The 7,500-nt window shown below is 33.7% G+C and overlaps 2 long non-coding RNA genes across 2 annotated transcripts in view; one reads left to right on the top strand and one right to left on the bottom strand.

Annotated features, from left to right (window-relative positions):
• Window positions 1-2,151, top strand: part of LOC128249855 (uncharacterized) — a 40,716-nt gene extending 38,565 nt beyond the window's left edge. Inside the window, exon 3 of the long non-coding RNA XR_008265976.2 lies at window positions 2,016-2,151. This is a non-coding gene — a long non-coding RNA (uncharacterized LOC128249855). The remainder of the gene's footprint in view (window positions 1-2,015) is intronic.
• Window positions 1-7,500, bottom strand: part of LOC149132055 (uncharacterized) — a 547,197-nt gene that overhangs the window by 10,716 nt on the left and 528,981 nt on the right. The window lies entirely within an intron of this gene.

Below are 7,500 nucleotides of genomic sequence, written 5' to 3'. Positions count from 1 at the left end.
CACACCTACAGAAATGCACAGAATCCACACAAAGACATTTGACAAATTAAATATATATATATAGAAACACTTGAGAAAAAAAAAACCCCAATACGTACTCGCACATATTAACATACACATACACATTTAACATACACTAACAGATACAATTGCATTCTCACACATATAAACATGTGACAATGACGGAAATAGTAGAGACGATTGCTATAATAACAAAGAAGTTGATGGTGGTTATGGTGATGATGATGATGATGATAATGATGACGACAATAATGATAACGATATAGCTAATCTTGACAACTCATTATGCATCATATATAACTTTATATGTTGCTGGTGGCAAAATAAGAGACAAACTCATTTATGACTACAAGAGAGAAGAAAAAAATAAAAAAAACACAAGCAAACAAAAATAAAAAAAAAAAAAAAAAACCAGTAATGATAATAATAGTTTAATCATTGAACTGTTTTCTAAATACAAACATCTTAATAGCATTAACCAGTTATTGTATTAGTGCGACACGTAAATCTAATAATATTTAGATCTAATAAATAACAATTTTACATAGTAACATTAACGCCATAATATTAACTATTAATAACACATCAATATTTTGTGAAAATTTAATCATATTAGCTATGAAAAGAATGGTGAATTGATTGTAATTTTATAGTAACAAATCAACTTGATTAGAATAATTAACACACACACACAATGTTCTGAGTTCAAATTGTTCTAAGGCCAGCTGTATTATTACAGCTCTCCAAGGGTGTAATATAGCCCTAACCCCACCCCCAAGTCATCTTAGATACTGTGGATTAATGACTCCATAATGGTACACAGTAGCTCGTTAGTGCCTCATGAGATGTAATTTGGTATGCTGTGAAAATATTCTCACTTCAACAGATAAACTGATTGTCTTTCAAAAGAAAGAGAAGTAAGTAAGTAAAAGCGGTAGTTTAAAAGAAAGAGAGGATGGAACATTCAAATGGTTGAACATTTGACAACTCTGGGAGAAAAAAACTTTATTTTTCTCTCATGAAACACTGAGGCCTTCGATTGGGTTTGAAACCCATTTCTAAACATGCCATCTGATGTTGATTTGAAGCTCTCTGAAGAAGAAGAATTTGATTCTATATGAAGCATATACAGACTCAAAATCAAGCATCCAGAGTTAAATATTGATACCTTTTGGATTGGGTGCCATTTACACGACATCATGATTTGAAGAGGAAAAATGAAGGTATGTTTGCCTGGAATATGTCCAAATGTAGAAAACAACAATCTTATATTTCTCATAGAAAACTATACTTCTTTTATTCAGTAAAGAATTAAGTAATTTAGTGTAAATTAATTTTCAGCCACCAGCTCTCCTGGTTTTTCCACCCCCTTTCACTTCTGTTTACCTTATATGTTGAAATACTACCTGGACACCTCATCAATACTATTTATCTCTTTGCAGCTACGACTAATTCTTTCTCACTTTCTCCTGTAAATGTGAGTAACTGGCCAAGAGAAGTAAGCTACATGATCTGCTAGAAATAGCAACTAAATCATTCTCAAATTCCACACTGCCACCATAAAAATAAGAAACATTAGACAATGCTGTCTGAGGTACAAAAGAAATTTGTTTGTCATTATTAGGATGCTTTTTGATAATAGGGCTTCTTGATCAAGTCTGACTTAAAATTAAACAGCAACAACAAAATGTTTGAAGAGGATTTGAACTCACATCCTACTTGCAGGCAGTTGTATACTTTATCCATTTGGTATACTTTAACTATATTCCAGCAGGTGTGTTCAGATTAATTCAAGGGTTAAATTATATTACATTTTTATCACCACCTATTACTACCTTGTCGTAGTTGTTTATGATCAGATCAATTCTTATTGAGCAAATCTAAGATCAAAAGTGACCATTCCACTGATAGTGATAATGGTGGTGGTGGCTGTGGGATTAGGGTTATCTAAAGCTACATCATTTAATATTTCTTCCTTCCCTTATATGTTGCAGTTGGTGATTCTGCTAGGAATGAAAGAAAACAGAATTCAAGAAAGATATTCATTGCATCAGATAGTGGGCATATTCATCTTTTTAATAGATGGCACAAGAATACAACATATTTAGCTCTGTAAGAGTCACAGTTAAATAATAAACAAATATATAGAGCATGTAGTTGAAAAATATACATGTGTTCCGAACAAGTATCGTTTCTTTTTTGTTTCTCTCTTCTTGCTTATTTCTTGCTTTCTCTACTTTAAGGATTTCACCTAAAATGTCAATCTGCTTCTTCTGCTTATTTCAGGAAGCAATTAACTGTGCACAGTTTTTTATGCTAATGCTTCTCATGGTGATTTCTACTAGTATAGCTAGAGTGTGTGCCATCCTGGATGGCACTTCTGCTTGCCACTCCCCAGGCCCCCCACCAAAAATACATATTACCTACAGCAGACCCAAAATACTGCCACTCCCATAAAATGCCACAGAGAGATGCAAGAATGGTACCAAAAGTCGGGTTCAAGGGCAACAGCAGTGGCAATGGGGGGGGGGGTCATAGTGCTACTGAGATCAATGACACCCACGCACGCACACACACACACACACACACACACACACACACACACATACAAACGCAAGTGCATGTGCATATAAGGATACACATCATAGAAGAGCAGAATGGAATAAGCGGAACAAGAGCACACACAAAGGTGGAAAGTATCACTGAAGAGGTCACAGATGTGTGATGAAAGACTTCCAGACAATGGACATGAGTTAGAATAAGAATAGTAATAAACGAGTGAAGAATGAATATATTGTGCGTGTGTTTATTTGGAAAGAAAAAAAAAGACCATCCTAAAATACAACAATATATATATCCAAAAAGTGGAACAAGAACACAACAGATGACAATAAAGCATCCAGACAGACAATACAAAGATGGACAGAAAAAACAACAAAAAAACGAATAGGAAAAAACAAGGACGAGTCATTCACAGCTCTCTCTCATCAGTCAAGTTTCTAGATCATTCTCACAGTTTCAGCCAGTTACACTTGAGACTGTTCAACTCTGGCTAGTCCCAAAAATCTAAGCTAAGTTCATTAAATTTTGGGGGAGAAAGCAAGCGAATGTGTACAACAGCAAAGACCAAAAAAAAAAAAAATGGGAAAAAATACTACACAATTACAAATAAAAAAGAAAATAACAGCAGGTGTCTTTCGACTAATAAGGACAAATAAAGTTGAGCTGGCATGTGTAGAATGAAAGCCTTGAGGCAGGAACATAGGAGATGAACATAAGAGATGAAAGTCATGAGACAGAAATATTATATATATATATATATATATATATATATATATATATATGACAGTATCACGATATTGGCTAGACTAATGGATGTAGTTATAAACTATTGGTCTTAGTGTGCTTTGCATTGTTTCAGCTTTTGAATGATGCCACCCTGTTGTCTAGGTGGGCAGAGCAGTGTACTCCTAGAAAGGAATACTGGTCTATCAAAGAATTACTCATTCGCAGCTGAGTGAACTGGAGCGGTGTGAAATGAAGTATTTTGTTCAAGAACACAACATGCAACTAGTCCAGGAATTGAAACCTTGTCCACAAAATTGCAAATGCAACACTCTAACCTCAGTATTGAATGATGTTTGCTTGTTCACAAGCATGGCCACGAGCAAGGCACCCACTGAGAAATGCATAACACATGGACACACACACTTGTGCTGGATCTGGTAACCAGCGTATTGACCGGGGATGGCAATGTGCTGGTGGAGGATGGCTGGTAGCTCACTTGTGAAAAAAACAAAAACTACTATTCCAATATAAATTTATTTATTTCACTTTCTTACTCAAATCCAAACCGTTTTTATCAAAATATTTTCACATATACTATCAGAAAAAAATTGAATCACTCGGACTTTAGTTATCTTATGCTTTTACTTTGAATTAAAATAATAAAATAAATAAGTCTTGTCCCAGTTGAAAACAATAGAAATGATAAAAATTGTGTTGATCAAATGTTAAGAATTTAAAGATTAGGCAAATCTTAATTGTTTTTTTATTTCATTTGCCTTTGGAGATAAAACAGCTATAAAAAAAGGATGATGGCAATTGATTAATGGATAAAACACTTTAAAGAATTTATAGCAGTGGATTATGATATGTTGGTCACAGACAGATAATCTGTTTCAATCAATCTCACTTTTTTTCTTTCTATTTGTGTATGTGCTTATACATGCATGTACATATGTATGTATGTATATATATATATATATATATATATATATATATATATATATGCATGTGTGTGTGTGTGTGAGTGTGTGTGTAAACATATATATATATGTGTGTGTGTGTGTGTGTGTATATACATATATATGCATGTATATGTGTGTATATATATATATATATATATATATATATATATAAACTTACTTGGAAATGGATGCTTGGCGTTTATTTAAAAAATGATATAAATAATATATGTAAATGTATATATGTATATATATGGGTACAGGACGTCACCAGCTGTAAACAACATAAAGTAGGAAAACAAATGAGTTAAATATGCAAACAATGAGAGAAAAAAAAAATTGAAAACAGGGCAAGTTATACAAAAAATAACCCTTCATCAGTTGTCGGTTGTCAATCTACTCCTCATTTCGAGCATTCAACAACAATATGTCTTCAAAGACAGTTGCTCCCAAAAATTCCAAAATGGAATTTTGGATTTTATGGTTCAGTAAAAGAGACTGAGAACATGAGTATTAGGCTTTAAAAATAAGTCCAGTGATCAACTGATTCGACTAAAACCCTTGAAGGTGGTACCCCAGCATGGCCACAGTCAAATGAACGAAACATATAAAAGGTAAAATACACATACACATTAGGTGCAGGCATGACCATGTAGCCAATAATTTAGGTTTGGAACATTATGGCTCTAAGTTTGGTGCATAGCACCAAAGGTAAGTGTCTCTTTCCATAATATTTGGTTGATTAATGCAATGTGAGTGAGATTCAGTAAAAAGTAAATTTTGGGGCAAGTCTATTGAAATGATCAGGTTCAATTAATCCTGCTGTTTAGATTGAGAAAAGGCATTGGCAAATCACCTCTGAAATATGCCAACCAAGACTTGTGGATGTTCCACAAATGTGATCAAAAGTCAAGCGTGTGTGTGTGTGTGTCACTGTATATGCGAGTATGTAAAACATGCGAATGATTTCAGTAACATGCACATCTACATATTTGCCAGAAGATTATTTCAGTTTTATGTATGTCACATGTAGAAATATCCACATAGATACATACATAGATACATTTATACTTACAAGTGCAAACATGCATGTATGAATGTGTTTGTGTATATATATACAAACATATATATATATATATATATATATATATATATATATATATATATATATATATATATATGTATATATATATATACATGTATATATTTGTGTGTGTGTGTGTATATATATATGTATGTATATATAATATTATATATTATAGTATATATATACATATAAATATTTGCTTATACAAAATACACATGGATACATACAGGCATATATATATGTGTGTGTGTGTGTGTATACATGCATATATACATACACACTTAAATACAAACAAACAAGCATGCAAATAGTTACACAGCAACACAGATGCATGTATATATATATATATACATGCCTGCATGCTTCCATACATACGTCCATACATACACACACACATACATACATACATACATACATACATACATAGGGATGCTGATACGTGTCTCAATAAAAGTGAAACACTTTGATGTATATATACAAATTGGTAAAGCCATCTTCACTCCACACCCACGACCTCACATCACACAAACACTACATTATACAGACATATATATGTGTGTGTGTGTGTGTGTGTATATATATATATATATATATATATATATATATATATATACATAAATATATATACATGCATAAGTAGATATACACACATACACACTATACATTACGTATATGTAATTTAGACAACACACACAAACATGCATATATGTTTATACCCATATATATATACACATGCATACATAGATAAGCTCACAAGTGCTTATGTAAAGGAAGCGCACATGAACAAATATTTACAGATTAATAAACCTTTTCCATCAGAAATCACACACTCACGTACACACACCGACATACACACACACATCCATGTCTCCATGAATGCAATGCAGTTCAATAAGCATTTGCAGATTGGTAAACTCCTTCCTAGCACCACCCAGCGTTCCACATACACACAAAAAGATGTGTGTGTGTCTATATATATATATATATATATATATATATAAACAATGTGTGTGTACATACTATATATGCACACACTCACACAAAAACGTAACCCTAACAGAGAACAGTACTTGATCATGTATTTACATAGAAGCAAACCTACCTCAAGACCTCCCTCTTCCTACACTATACAGCATTCTCCCCGCCGTACACAAAATCTGCCTTATACAGACACATGCACTCAGCAAACATACATACACACAGACGTTCTTATATAAGTGGAGTACTTCACCGTGTGTATTTACGGTAGTAAAGATACACACACTGCCCCCACCACCATCACCTGCATACACACTGAGAGAGATCAGCAAAAAGAACTAATCTGAAGCCAAAAGTGAGGTGATAGATAGAGAGAGAGGGGGGGAGGAAAAAAAAACGGGGAGAGAGATTGAGAGAGAGAAAAAAAGAAATAAGGAGTAAGTGAATGAGAGAGTGCGGAGGGGGAGAAGGGGAGGTAGTTGATGGAAGTTTGTTCTGATCAATAAATATAAAAAGTGTTTCACTTTAAAAAAAAAAAAACTGTTGGCGGGGAAGATCATAACAAAAACTCCTTTCTGGATGCATAAATTGGTGATTGAAGAGAGGGGCAGGAAGGATTATAAACGAAGGAGGAGAGAAAGAGTATATGTGTGTGTGTATGTAAGCAATAGGACTGTATAACTAAGTATATACAAAATTATAAGTGAGTTGAAGCATGGAAGAGAAGATAATGTTAAACTAGTAATATTTCTATTTGTATTTCTAGAATATATGAAGATTTCTAACCTAGGCACCAAGATCTGAAATTTTATGCAAAGGGGAACAGCTGAATATGTCAGCACCAGATCTTGGCTGATACTCGATTTTATTGACCTTAAAAGTTTGAAAGGCAAAGTTTAACTCGGAATATGTACAGAGTTGTAACAGAATATGTATGGAGCACAGAAAAAGAAACAGACACTCTATTCTGATCAAATGAAAAGTGGAACGAGGTACGTTGGTCAGGCAGTGATAGATAATAGAAAAGAGGGGAACCCCCTTCAGTCGTGAATGACCATGGGATTACAGCTAGAAAGTTACCCTCTGAGGCACAAGTCCAGGCAAGGTTGTTTATGGAAGACCAGCCTCTCTTCTCCATGCCACCGATATTATCAAAGGAAAGGTAAA

Source organism: Octopus bimaculoides, chromosome 18 (genome assembly GCF_046866305.1).
Source record: "Octopus bimaculoides isolate indiv1 chromosome 18, ASM4686630v1, whole genome shotgun sequence".
NCBI classification, from domain to species: domain Eukaryota; kingdom Metazoa; phylum Mollusca; class Cephalopoda; order Octopoda; family Octopodidae; genus Octopus; species Octopus bimaculoides.
Note: the sequence above shows the minus strand (reverse complement) of the source record. Positions and strands in the feature narration are given on the sequence as shown.